The sequence below is a fragment of the Boleophthalmus pectinirostris genome, unplaced genomic scaffold (genome assembly GCF_026225935.1).
Source record: "Boleophthalmus pectinirostris isolate CB_2022bp ecotype Guang Dong unplaced genomic scaffold, ASM2622593v1 HiC_scaffold_19, whole genome shotgun sequence".
NCBI lineage: Eukaryota > Metazoa > Chordata > Actinopteri > Gobiiformes > Gobiidae > Boleophthalmus > Boleophthalmus pectinirostris.
The window spans coordinates 14,411,689-14,427,157 of NW_026571140.1; the positions used below are offsets into that span (position 1 = coordinate 14,411,689).

Sequence of the window (15,469 nt, forward strand, 5' to 3'; positions counted from 1 at the left end):
GAGAGACAACAGGGTGTGTGAGTGAAACTAAGAGACAGTCAGTTAAAACAAAATGAAATCCAGTCAACATTCAGTCTAACATTAGCATCCCCCTAACATTTACAATGAGTCCCATAAGTGCAATATGGTGAACTGCTTCCTTCTAACCTGGACAGAGAGACAACAGGGTGTGAGAGAGTGAAGGGAAAGATTCACAGGGTTTTTAAACAATAAGCACCACTTCTTTCCAGCTGCCAATTATGTGGCCATTGGACCACACCAAACAGGAAAAAATCACAAAGAGAAAAACCACACACATTTAAAGTGGCAGAGGAACAATCTCTGTTAGCCCTATTACAAAATCGTAATAACAATGATGCATTAGTCTTATATAGTGCTTTTCCAGACGCTCAAAGTCGCTTTACAATTTGGTGCATTATTCATTCAATCCACTGGTGCCTCAGTGTGGCACCTGATTTTCCCACTGGTCTCCCATCCAAGTACTGCCTAGGCCCATCCCTGTTTAGCTTCTGAGATCTGACGAGATCAGGCTTTAACAAGGCGATTTGGCCACAGTAACATTGTATAATATCTAAAACAACTTAATAAAAGAAATAAGTTTGCAGACTTTCTTGTTAGAAAACAGTGGTGCACAATGGAAGCCGTCATCACAACAGCGAGCCTTTGGTTAACGGCACATCACACAAGCCATTAGTGGATTTTTATTTTTTCATTTGTGCCAAAATGACTTTGCGATGCTGCTGAATCCTACGTGTATCACCTGTTAAGAAAATCAGATTGGAGCACAAAATAAGTATAGTGCAGTGGGCGTATACCTGTAGAGGTGATAATAGAAATGACATCTTGAATACAGGAAAATAGAGATTATTCAAACATGCATGAATCACTCTAAATACAACCACGAGAAGGTAAATGAGAAGAAGAAACAACCATAACACTATTTTGTTTAATAGATCTGCTTTAAATTAGTATTAAATTAGTATTAGCGCTATGGGATTTTCCTCCATAGAGCATGTTGTAAGAGCTGGTGGTCGATCTCTCACCAAAAAAGGATATTGTTTCTCTGAGAAGTTTTCATTTCTCCGCTGGTTGTTTATGACTTTATAAGTATATTGCAGCAAGAATTATATGGCACATTCAAATGAAATAAAGAAACACTATTAAAAAGCAATTGCGATTTACATCCTTTGTATTATAATATTTATCTCCGCTATGGCATCCTTAAAGTGCCTCTAAACCCACAAATATCCATTTTACTTTGTTTCCTTGTTCACTTCCTGATCTATTGGGAGCAGATGGTCACATGGGCTGGCTTCTTTGAAAACCTCTTAAAAACGAATCATTGGAAAAACTAACATATGCTGAAGTAGACTGGGGCCGTGCAACTCTCCTTTCTGCGTGAATGTACTTTAATGGCTCACAGTGTTACAGGTCAGATCTGTGGAGAGGTGAGAATGCATGTGTGTGAGCAAATGTCAAATATACAAGTCGAATTCCGTGGTTTGAAGCATCCCAGGCAAAACATTATAACATTGCTACGGGGAAAAAAGCAAGTGACGTACCCTCCACCAGAAAAGTTAAGCAGTACATCTTTATAGAAAACTTTTTGATTAGTATTTTTTAGCAAATCTTTAGCTGTCCAACAGACCAAGTGTAATCGGGATGGGTAATGTTTGTGGGACTTCTGGCAAAACACTGCGTTCACAATGATTAGACAAGCGGGTATTTTGACCATTTCATGATTTTTCTGCATATTCTCGAACTCCAAAATTATATAAACTGTATAATCTTGAATTCTTATTGGATTTAAGCATATCAAATGATGTGTATTTGTGTAACGAGGGAGAGTGTGACATAAAAAGATCAACACCCTATATCAAGGTCTGCAGAATTATTAGGCAGCTTCTTTTCCTCGGGCAAAATGGGATTTAAGTGACTCTGAAGTTGTAAAAAGTTTTTCAGAGAGATGCAGCGCACTTTAAATTGCAAAGATATCGGTGCGTGATCACAGAACCATCAAGTATTTTATTGCAAATAGTGCACAGTGTCATGAGAAACATGTTGAGAAAAAAAAGATGTTTGTTTTTGACCCAAACTGAGCATGTGTCTCTCTGATTGGTTAATCCACCTGTCAATCACACCCTCTGAAATCAAGGAGGAAATGTCTCCAGATCCATTCGACTTTGTAAAGTTTTTTCAAAGAGTGTGGTTCTGGCCTATGAGGTAATTGTCACTCCATACACACACACACAAACGGACAAAACCTACATACTGTATTTAAAGGTCCTATATTACACAAAATTGATTCTTGTGAGTGTTAAGTCATGTTTTCATGCTGTTACCTCATCAAAAACAAATTATGTTATGTTTCATTCACACATTTGAGTAAACTTGGTTAATTTGTCTGTCTGCATCTCCAAAGCTCAAAATGCTCTGTTCCACCAAGTTATCTAGTGGTAGTGTTCAAGTTAAGAGCTGTGTTTTACCTTTCGATAAGTAGAGATGGATAGTTCCAGGTAGTGTCGTAATAGTCGAGACTGGTCTGGTGGTGACCGTTTTTTTTGTGGTCTTGAACTAAAGCGCATTTGGACTCGGTCTTCTCTGTCCTGAAGGCACTTGGACTCAGTCTTGTCTCAGACTGAAGGTTTGAAACTCAACGAGTGCAATCATCCGAGCCTGACAACAGTGGCCATAACGAAATATGATCACACTCGTCGAGTTTCAAACCTCATTATGGCCACTGTTGTCAACAATTAAGAAAACAGGTTTAAAAATCCTACTCACTTTCTTCACTTTGAAGCAGTTTTCTGTAATGTGTCAGGGGAAGTGGGATTAATGAAAACTGGGTGAAGGTCCAAAAAGGGGTTTAAGTGCAGTACTCTTTGTTTGTCTTATTTTAAGCTTAAACCAGGGGTGTCCAAACTTTTTTCATCAAGGGCCACATATCTAAACATAGACCAAGCAGAGGGCCAATCGAGGCCCGTAGACTGGTGCTCAATACAGAGAATAATAGAATAAATAAAGACTGATGGCTCATTCTAATGTGTTAAACATGTACATATTTCAAAGATCCTTAAAACCACACACTAAATATTCAACATTAGCTTTATCAAGGTAGATTTTCAAAAAACTTACAGTAAAAAGTTCATTTTTAATTGATGCAAGGTAATTTGGGCCAAGTCACTTGGAAGCCTGAGGGCCAAGAAACATTTGTCCGCATTTGGCCCACAGGCCATAGTTTGGACATGCCTGGCTTAAACTAACATTAATCAGATAGAATGGAGATAGATTTATAAAAACATTGATTGAAGAATTGGTTTTGTCCTGGTTTCGGACAGCTCTTGGTCTCGATTAGTATGGTACTAGTTCCAGGGCTAAAATCATGTGTGAAAGAAACAAAATAAAACCCCAGGTATGTTTTAAATAAGGACGCAACACTGCAACATAGATCAGAAAATAGTGTAACATGGACCCTTTACATTAACGCAGAATTTGGAACATTTTAAAACCAGTCTGCTTTGACATAAATTGAAGCCTTACCTCCTCTCTGCTCGGCATCTTATTTTCTCTGTGGCCCCTGCCTGCACTCTGCGTCGCCGGGGTAACTGCGAGGTGTTGTGCGGGCCGTGGTCATCAGCCTGTCACCTGTATGGACACGTTATGTGACAGTGATGTGTGCTGTGAACTATTGGCGTGTCATCGTAGACTACAGCTCCATGTGCTGAGCAGAGTGGGAGCCGTGGCAACCTCAGATGTGTGAGGACTCCGTGGGGGCTTGCCATCAGTGGGTTTTTCCTTTTTTTTTTCTTTTTTTTCCTTTTGTGCTATTGCCCTATATTTTTGCCCTTTGTTACAAGGTTATACTGATGTGTGTGAGCTGTTTGCCATGCCATAAAACATAGCTGGAGTTGTGTTTTGTTTGTCTATATCTTCAGATCTTAAAATGCTTCGCCTTGTGATGTCATGAAGTAGTAGTTTTCAAATTAAGCGCTACGTTTTACCTTTAGTTTAGTAGAGATTAGCAATTCCAGGGCTGTTCCAAATGATCCAAATTATTTTAGTGAAGGTGTATGGAGTCTAAAAACAGAGTGGAGCACTTTCTGTATTACCACATGACATCACAATGTGGAACAGAGTGTTTTCTGTTTGAGAGAAGCCTAAATAGTATACAGTAATATGGGCCCTTTAATGGTGGATGTACCCTCCCCCCTTTATGTTGGCTGGTGAGAATCTGGGAGTGCTTTTCTTACAGTCCTTCAACAAAGGTATGTGTCAGATCTGTGAAGAGGTGAACCTGCTCATAGTTAGAAAGCAAGCTTTTTAAGATGTTGGCTGAATTATGAAAAAGAAAATGGAGCAGGGGCGTACACCCCTGTGATTTTATATTTCAGTCATTTATAAAGTCCGGAGTAAATGAGATGAAGAGAGCCCCACACTGGTCCTGTGGGCATTTGAAGAGTTCAGCAGGTGTTCAGCTTGTTCATGTTCATGATATTTCACTATTAATGTACAGTATCTTTGGAAAAACAGTCTCCGTTTCCATTCTGTCACTTAACACGAATTCTCCAAACCTGTTAAAATTCCGTGGGGGCTGATAAGAGCCCTTGTACTTTTTCTTAATTAATTTCTGTTTGTCCAGCTTCTGATAAGAGAAAACTCTCAATGTCATGGACATGGAAAACATTAATGAAAATCTGTAACCCACTTATTTTCAGTCAAATCAGCCATTCTGAGAAGAATCTGAAGCAGTTTGTGCTCCAACACCACAAATTTACTTTATATATACATATTCACAAATTCAATTTATATACAAATTCCGCCTGGACTTTTTGCCTAATTCCAAGTCTCTAAATCTCATGTTTATTGAGATCTGGTTCAGCTTTGTCAAATCCAACAAAGACTCAATCTCCTGGCTCTCAGACCATCCCCAAGGACACCAGCTATAACTATTCTTATCTTTACCCCCAAAAATGTAGGCGGAATTTTAAATCTGACTTTCCTCTGTGTAGAGCTTGTTCCCACTTAAAATGAAAGTACAAAATGCAGTTAGAGGACGGCAAAGGCCAAAACTACAGAGCCTCAGCTATTTGTTTGTGCTCCAAAAAGTTCAGAAACAGATTGTTTGAACTGAGAGTCCTTAGTCAGGCATTTTAGGAAAATAGACTGAAACAACATGAGCATAATTATAGGGCTTTTTGTAATTTTTGACAGCTTTCATTTGTACAGATAAATCATTTCCGTTCTTCACATATGGTCTGTGTTAGTCCCTCACTCCCCTGCCTCTCACCTCTTGACGAAAGACTGAAGTGATGGAGCCAGTGCCTGATGTCCTTAGCCCCTGGAGAACCCACACAACAATTACTGCACAAGGTTTATGAGCCGAAATGGCCGCAGGCACTGAGAAATAGACTTGTGTTTGATGGCAGGGAGGATGTGCCCGTGACATGGGACCAGAATATATATTGCTTTGAAGTTGCCCTTTTAGTGTTCGCCATGTTTTTGGTACAAATGCAATCTAACAGACGTCAACACGGAGAATTACAAACGCTATTATAACACATTTGTCTTTCGTGATTTCATTTCATTTGTTTCACTGTGGAGTTTTTGGGTTTTTGCGTTGACAATAAAGTATAATCCAATCTAAGATAATAATAAGGCTGTCAAAATGATAACCAGATACTAATTGAGACTAATATTAGAGCAGGTATTTATACTATGAAGTCTTGAAGAAGCAGTACTGTATGACCGCTTTTTTTCCCTGGATTAGTTTACTTTTGTGTCAGTTTAAAGGACCCATATATTTTTTCTTATGTGTTACAATGTTGTTTCATCATCACAAACACATCTGGAGTTGGGTTTTGTTCCATTCGCATGTTTAACACACAAATCCTGCATATTTAGGCTGAGTTCTTCTCTTAAGAAAACACTCTCTTACATCCATTTTTAAACTCTATACAGCTTTGCTAGAATCATTTGGGTAATTTCAGCCCTGGAATTGCCAATCTCTACTGATCTAAAGGTAAAAGGTAGCTGTTAACTTGAAAACTACCGTTTCATGAGGTGGAACAAAGCGTTTTAAGCTTTGTACAGTACAGTGATGGGAAGAATACTTTGAAAATGTACTTACAGGGCCTGTTTACACGAGAATGCTTGCAGGTAAAATGACAAAATATTTTGAAGTGTCTGTCAGTGTTTTTGGAGCTTAAAAACGCCAAAATTTGAAACCACCCTCCAGTTGAATACGCTCCACCATACTGTTTCAGTCTGCACTGCTATTACGGTCCCAGGCCTTCAGTTCAATCTTCAGGATCCTGCTGCTGTGGGAGCCCTTGTCGGTGATTGGTGGAGTACTTCTACACCTGGCCAATCCTGCCTCACCTCCTGCCGCCTTCCTCTATTTAAGGAGATTGCCAGCACCTCTTCGGGGCTGCTGGTGCCTTGGTGGCCAGTCTGCCATTTTGTGTTCATGTGTGTCTCTTTTTCGTTAGTGATGGTAAGATGAAGCCCCATGAAGCACTGAAGCGTTCCAGCCACTTCCTCGACTCTTGAGCTGATGCTTCGAGGTGCTTCATTTGCTCCACTGCGCCATCAAGAGGCCAAAAAAATGTCTAACAGGCAGAGTGATAATAGAACAATCAACATGATCATCGAGGTTCTGATGGAAAGATTTATACTCAATAAATGAACGATTAAATATTTGAATGTTTGTGATTTCAACATAAAGTGTGAATGTATTAACCCAGAGTCTATGTTCATGATATAAAGGTTGGGTTAAAAGAAAAAGAAGGAACAAATTGGAGATCAGGATGTAATGTGACTGTGCTTGTGTTACTACTTTATGTCTGTGCTTATGCCACAATAAAGATGGCAAAATATGGTAATTTTATTCATTTTTATATAAAACATATCAATTTCTCCACAGTATTTGGACTCAGATGGTTTCCTTTTTTTTTTTTTTTTTTTACAGAGAATTTCCCCTGCATTTGAAAAAAAAACAAAGTTCACAGCGCACAGATGAAACAGGCGTGCTCCATCACAAAAAAAAAATTGATTAAAGAAAAAAGAATAGAATGTACCAAACTCGCAATAACCCAAAACCACAAAATGTTTTGGGTGAATCTGTTGCGTTTCACTGGCTCTTATGTTTCGAATCGCACCAAATCCGCGAACCACTTCCTGAACCAATCACACCCTTCACTAAAGACTTCCTGGATTACTCGACATATGCTTCGAAGCCTCGGCACATCTCGTAACATCACTATTTTTCGTGTCAGTCACTTGTGTTGGTACTAGTACTTGTCTGACTTTTTGTTTTGTTGAGACATTAACTTAGTTCTGTTTTGTGCCTTTTTTAAGTTTGGTCACTCGATTCTGTTTGTGGGTTTATGCGGTTTGAGACACTTGTGTTAGTTTTGTGTGTGTCCCTTAGTTTAATCACTCGTTTTTGTCTAAGCCTGCATGACCCGCGCAAACCTTGGATGTTAATCCCATTTTTGTTTCTTAGTTTAGGTTATTTTCTGTATATATTTTAGCCAGTTTTGTTAATTTACCTTTTACAAACCTGTTAATTAAGCATTATTTCATTCATTCCATTTTACATCTTAGTTATTTTTGTTACTTCCCTGACCCCAACGAGCTAGGTCGTAACAACTGCCCAAGACGCAAAACTCTGATCAGATCTGCTCACGTCACGCACCCATTGACACCACATGCATACAGTACACAGAAACCTGGCATGCATACCCAGTCAAATTCCACACACTTTTGCTTCACCGTATGCACGCAGATTTCCTCCCAAAAACTCTCATCTAATGCCACTTTTGCGTCTTCTGTTCAGACCGTCATCATATAAACGTAGCCACAGAATACTAAATAAATTTTGTTACATATTATGATGTATGGGTCAATCAGAGTACTGTAGTAGTAATACTTTTATACTGGATTCCATTATATTAGAGAACACACCAGATAGTAATTAAAGAACAGCTTTATTTTTATTTTTTATGCATTCATTTATGTCTAATTAGAGAAAAAAATGTCCTGCACGTGCTCACCAGAAGAGTGTTTTTTTTTTTTTCTTACTAATACTGTCCAATTCAAAGCTAGTATTGCATGATGGAGTACTGCAGTGTTATTCCTTTAATAAAAAAAATAATAATAATAATAATAACTATATTTTGAATACCATCAAGTGAAAAATACGAGAAAGCGGTTACTCACAATTGGTATTCTGAATAACGTATTTTCGATACATGCATTTAGTTACTTCCCAACACTGGGCAGATATAATAAGTAACAAACCTTTTCCTCAACATTGAAATTGACTTTGACATTTTTTGTATTTATGGAATTAACCGAAAGTTTAAAAAAATGTATAAAACTAACATGTGCATTTGCCATATCATAATTTCCACTTTGAATTACCTGCTGTACTTGACGCAGCTCCAATCTTTCACAACAGCACCAGAGCTGACAAAGTTGGACACGGACTACTTTTAACTTTCCCCTAAACACACTAAAAAACCTTTTGAACACACCACCATTTAATTGCCCATCATCCGCCCTGTAGCCATCACCTTGTCATCCCTCCTCACTTATCAGCTTTTTCACATCTCTCTCTTGTCAACATATTTTTAGATGCTGGCCACAGTCTTGAAACAATTTCTTTTTCCCTGCAGCAATCCTCCGAACACTGATGGCTTTTAAATGCACCGTCTCAGGTCCGACGCGCTGGCAGCCCCGAGGTGAGAGTGAATCTGATTGAAAGTCCGTGATTGCTCTAAGGAGAACAGAAGGGTGTACTATTGCAAATCCATACTAAGCCATGAGCTGATTGATTCCAAATATTACACAGGCGCACATAGGGTCACATTAAATTGATTTCTCAAAGACAATTTGGCGGGACAGATTTCAGACAGTGCGCTCAGACAGATGTGCTAGGGAACAAGAACAAGGGCCGGATTAAAGCTGCTTTTATTTAGGCTTAAACTAATCTATGAGCTAATTATGCACTGTGAGTCCTAATTTGTTGTGTGTGTAACAAAATTATAGAAAAACAATTCTAACTTAAAGGTTCTGAACATGTTTTTTTCCACGTGTCTGAGGAAAAAAATGGCCTTGCCCCAGTACAGATGCAGTATATTGTGTAAGCTGCTGTATGCAGTCTATATCTAATTACAAAGCATTTTATTTTCTGATAATCAGGACGAGCACGTTTGCATGCTAGTTGTCCTTAGCTCTACTGTTTGAGTGGTGAAAAATGCTCATAAACTCATCACGGTGAATAATTAGAATGCCCAGAATACAAAAGGTAAGCGAGGAATAAATTTGGACCACTGCAAACTCTTAAAAATGAACTACCATATTTTTCAGACTATACTCACCTCTTGTAAAGTGGTAAATTTAAAGTGCAACATCTCATCTACATTATCCATAGAAATTGTCCTCCACAAATAATGACATCCAGTCCGCAAAACTATTAATCCAGTTTGAAGCCTTAAAAGTAAAAAGGCGAAAGTACTTCTTGTGTGTCTGTTTACATCCACATAATGCACTGATAGAGGTGAAGCTGCAGATTCGCGATAGTGATTTTAATTCTTCTGTACTTTATCACCGATCTTTATGCTTTAAAAATCATGTATCTGAAGTACTGCACCGCATTTCACAAATAATAGTAGCACAGTTTTGACTTGTATCTGAACTAGAAATGATCAAAACTGATCTTTTGAACACGTAAGAGTCTCAAAGTGAGTGGTTTTACTGTAGACAGGAAACAGCTGACGCACTGATGTGTCCAATATAAGCCCAAGCCCAAACACAAATTCTAAATATTTGTCTGAACCCATCAGACTTCGGTTAGGTTTCCAATGCTCGAGTTCAGGCATCCATGATCCATTGGCAGATAGTGGCGTAACTCGCCTGGCTTTGCCTCCCTGTCTTGGTGAATGTGTATTACTCCATGAGGCTCTTGACTACAGTAGCCGAAATGCTCAGAAAATCCATCAGCCGATGTGGCTTTGTAGCTTACCAAAGTTGTACTAAAACATTTTACAGATTTTTGAACACCGTGTATGACATAAAACTGGTTTGAGGTCAGTAACCACAACCGGAATTAATACATATAGCACACCAGATCATAAGGTGCACTGTCAATTTTTGAGAAAATTTAAGGATTTTAAGTGTGCCTTATAGTCCGAAAAATACGGTAGTTCTGTTTTTTATTAAAAAATAATCAGGCACTGAACCTTTGAGCTGCTAAAGTCAGTGCTCCCATTGAATTTTTCCAATATACATACTGTACAATAAAGAATTTCGAATAGGCATTCTGATGGACATTCTTCTGTTCAGTGATAGGCCCTTGAACTCGGTAGGTCCTTGCACTGAAACAGCCCTGTTTGGACCACACAGATCGGTCCATCAGTCCACCCCAGGGCAGCTCTGTCTACAATAGTGTACAACCATCGAGTGTGGAGTGAATGAATAATGATTATTGTGCAGCACTTTAAGAGGCTTTTAAGGATAGTAAAGTCAATTAAAAAAAAGAGAAATTATCATTAATAATGCAAGTCCATCTTTCAGTGTTAGAATCCTTTGAAACTTGGTTATTCTATGCAAGGATAGCTTAAGTCAGATCAAACTGAACTGATGTTGTGATTGTTCTTTGCCATTACAAATCTCTTGAACAAATTCTAAATTACGAGTAATCATCTGTATTTTTCACACACTTTTGCAAAGTACACAAGTAGTATCAGCAGAAACAAAAAAATAACATGTTTATACTTACAAATTCTAGCTCTGTCTTATAGTGATCATACTGTGGCATGCACAATGAAACTAAGTGTGCTGTTTCGCTGTTTAGCTGTACCTGTCGAGAATGATAATGCATGTGCCCCTTCTATATTTAAATTCACACATTTGAAGCTCTGGCTGCATACCCCTGCGCAGCCTTGCTTTTGACAGACACCTGAAAAAGCTATATCTCTAAGCGGGCATCCGTGGGAATAGGCTTTGAAGCGATTACATTTGATAGCAATCTTCAATGGGACCTTGAATGACAGCCATGCATCTGTTTGGAGACAAATGCAAAACAAAATGCTGCCACTCACCGCAGCGTTCACTTTCCCCTGTCTGGAAGTATCAACAAAGAAATTGCACCTCGAAAACAGCGGAAAAAAGACGCCTTGGAATGTAGCGGCGTGCCCAGTGCTGTGAAGTTACAAATGTGGCGATGTTGGCGGACCACGTTCTACCACTTACTTTGACGGACTGAATGTTTCGCTTGTGAAATGTTTCTGATCTCGCCTCAAATAAAACCATTGGCCTTGTTCGTATATATATAGCATCGACTAAATTATGAAATATCAGATACGACTGTAGAGCCGCCAGCGTATATTGATGTCAACTTAGAATGTATTGTGTGTTGGACAGTTAGAGACAGTGAAATGAAAGAATTATATTTGAGAAAATGCCTGCTGGTGGTAAATGACACTAGTAAATATATAGTCAGCTGAAGAAATTGAAGTGTGGAGTTTCAATGTCAGATCGGTATCCTTAGTTGGACTGTACTGATTTTTTCATGTAATAAAGTAACATTTGTTTTGACCCAGTATGTATTGTAAAAGCAGCTTTTAGAATCAAAATAGGACCTTAGTGTGTTGTTTGCATCTAATTATAAAGCATTTTTATTGGTCTGTCAACTGCATTACGTCCTGGTTTGCAATCAATCGTTGGTTGTTAATACAAAAGTCTGCTCTGCCCCCTAAAAGTTGTGATACGCATTTATAAACTAAACTTTGTGGTGAATAATTAAGATGCTGGGAATACATGACAAAAGAGAGGAATACGTTTGGATTACTGCAAACAGTTTAAAAGGTTTTTTGTTTAGTTTAGTTTTGTATCTGTTCTTCTTTCTCATTTACCCTCTAGAAGTTGTATTTGGACTGATTCGTGCATGCTTGAGTAATCTTTAATCACTTATTTTCAAGAGGCCATATTGCCAATCATGCCCACTGTCCACCGCCTCCAGCATAAGGCCACTGCTCTGTACCAACTTCATTGTACAATTGTATTTTCTCAATCAGATATGTATAGCATTAAGAAGTGTAGTGTGTTCATTTTCGTACGAAAAAAAAAAAAAAAAAAATCCACTCCTTGGTCGTGTGGTGTACAAATAACCATTGATTTACCGGTGTTACGAATCTGCCGGTGGTGATATATCAACACGGGGAGATGTGAGCGTGCCTTCCAAGGACCCAGCGTTAATAAACCTAATATTTTGTTTTAAACGCGGTATCTGTTTCTTTTGAGTGCCCTTCACTTTATTAAATCATCCTCGAGGTATATATGAGGCAAAGCGGGCATGTCAGCGCGTTCGAGCGATATGAGCCATTTACACACCGGCCCCAACAAATCCGTAATACCGAGTGTTCCTGATGATGTTTACGGGGACGTCAGCTCCCATTGGGCACTGCATTTTTCTAAAGTAGTCATCTGCGGACTATTTCTTTAATTAAATCGTTTTAGGTGACTATTGCGATTTAAAATGTGTAAATAATAACATAATGCATGGTGTGTGATATGCAAAGCAACTATTTTAGACATAATTTGTAATGTAACACCAGAATGCCAGAATCAGTCAATAAAAGTTTAATCAATCAGGAAGTAAAAAATTGAGAACTACTCTTGAGTTTCATCCAATAATGAAACATTTGTGAAAAAAGAAACAGGATTTAAGCACCAAAACACGGACACTAGCACTGCCATTCATTCTTATAATACTCTTGACAGACTGTTGTGACACTTGCAATATGTGTAATCCCAGCTCATATAAGAACGCTGCCCTTGTTCACATATACAGCGGTGATGAAATTATGAAATGTCACACGGCTAAAGGAGTTTGACACCGGCATGCATCGACATCGCCCTCGTGCTTTGTACAACCCTGACTTTGTTATGCTACCCACTTACATTTGTCACAGTGAGGGACAGGAGGACACTGGACAAACTGCTTTCCATCATGGACACTCCTGCTCACCCACTTCAACAGACTGTAGAGGGACGGAGGAGCTTATTCTCCAACAGGCTCAAGCAGTGACAGATACAGGATGACTTTCATAACATACTCCATACAATTCACCCTTATGAAACAGAGAACCTTCTGTCATGTCAATCACTATTTCATCTTTGCACTGCTTCTCCTTATGACCTCTTGTATTTAGCTGAGAGGTATTTGTATTACATGTCATATATATATATATATATATATTTTTGGTTGTGTATATACATTCATATAATTATGCTTTACTTGATTGCTATTTATTTGAATTTAATATTACCATTTATAGCTCTTTGTATATTTATTGTGATGTGTGAGCAACTGTGTCCAAATAATTTCCCTTGTGGATCAATAAAGTTTGTCTAAGTCTAGACGTTTGCTTTCTTTGTCGCCCCCTTTCTAGCTCCCTGTATAAAATTACAATAACCGTTGACATGTCTTTGATACCTTTCATTTATTCTTGTCTCCGGACGACGCATTTCAGTGAAGGCCAAATATTCCGACGTTGCCAAAATGCGTCCCAAATAACTGATATCACAGCCAGGATGAGAGCTCCTTGGAGAGTGCCCGGGCCCAGAGGCTGTAAATCAATGGGCCTGTGCCAACTCCACGCAGCGGGAGCAGCGTTGGTCTCAGTTGACTTGGCAGCTCGGAGCCCCCCTGACCGTGAGCCAGCCTCTTCCTGGGGGGACTGGCTGCACCTCTCAGGCCTCTAAGTGACGGGAGATGGAGACCGAACAAGCCATGCATCACAATGAGGTCCGGGAGAGTGCGCAGTAACACCGGAGACATGGGGTGAGACGGTTTACCAACGGGCGGGGTGGGGTTGTGTTGGCTTAAGCGCAGTGTGAGTTCAAAGTCCTTCAGAAACTAGTAAACAAAAAGATCCAGCTAGAGTCTTAAAGGGGCTGAACTCAATTTTGTAATATAATTTTTTCTTACTGATTCCTAATATTCAGATTTCACTTGGTCCCCAGCAAGGCTGACTGTGGTGCTGGAACTGCTGGATAGATAGGAGTCTTTTGTCCTAAGGGTTGTTACTCACCTCATACTTCCATCAATATTATTTCTCTATTTAAGATTTAAATATGCATTATGTAACCTTTTGGTTGGGGGTCCATCATTGGCTTGTTTCTGTGGATGTATCACTGCTCTCTACCTGGAATGATCCACAGTATAACATTAAACATGTCTACATTTATTAAATTTTTTGTGGTTTTATAGCTCAAAAAAAACAAAACAAAAAGGCTTTCTGACAGTGAGCGGGGTTGTCTCTCCACAATCTGAACAGTAACTTTGTCTGGTTTGGTCTCCATGAATATAGAAAGACTTAATACCATACTGTGAAACATTCTAGTCAAAGCAATAACATCTCCATGCATGTGACGGACCTTCCACCAGAAAAGTTACACAATGCCCCTTTAAGAAGACTTTATTTGACCTCTTACTTTTGTAATATATAACATAATAAGGAAATTGCACTACTGAATGGACAATATTACCACAATGTTTTGAGTGTTCATGCCTCGGTTCTGTACTGATGATAAATAAACTTCTGCTTTAGACATCTCTCCTGTCTCTCTTTACAGCCCTCGGAATTATTTCCTTGTGCGAAAGTAGGCCTGCTACTCCCAGGTTTGTGATTGAAGTTTCAGAAAGTGTCAAAAAATGTGGGAAGTGTCATAAGTGTCACAAAAATAATGGATGCCTCTTTAAGAATCTGCTTTTCATAATTTTATTTTGAACTATGCCTCCTGTTCTGCACTCGCATCCCTATGGGGACAAGCAGGAAAGCAGGAAAGTTACATAGGGTATCTATAAGTACAAAACAAATAAAAACACTACATTCTCTCTGAAAAATAGCCTAAGATAGCACTCCAAACTATGTTAATTCAACAGCTATACTTCGTAATAAAAAAAAAGAAGCTGAAATGCATAAGTTAACATATTTAAGATTTTATGGCTCACTATCTATGGGCCATTAATTCATCTTTAGACTTGACCATGTGTGAAACCAAAAACCCATGGCCCAATGGAAATGATCAGGTATGCTTCCTCACTTCTCTCCTTCCTATTCTTCAAGCTCGGAAAAACAGGTTACGAGACATTCTTGTTGAACAGTCTTACCTGCTAGAACACTAGTAGGCCACTAAGAATGGTTCAAATAAATGATTTATTTTATTTATTAAATACTATAGCACTGATTTGATTTTATAACCCAGGGTAAATAGTAATAGTATTAGTAAAGGTTTTACAAATTTTCACATGTTGTATCATCCTTTAACTGTCACAAGACTAGTCACATGTCATGTTTCCCAAACTTCCTCACAGGAAGTGTGGGAGAGGAGCTCAGACAAACAGCTGCACGTGTCAGTCTGAAACCAACATCTGCAATGTTCTATGTGTCCAAACCAA

The 15,469-nt window shown here is 38.8% G+C and overlaps 1 pseudogene; it reads right to left on the reverse strand.

Moving 5' to 3' along the window:
* Positions 1-439: 439 nt before the first annotated feature.
* LOC129409296 (5S ribosomal RNA) lies at positions 440-557 on the reverse strand (annotated as a pseudogene).
* Positions 558-15,469: the final 14,912 nt, after the last annotated feature.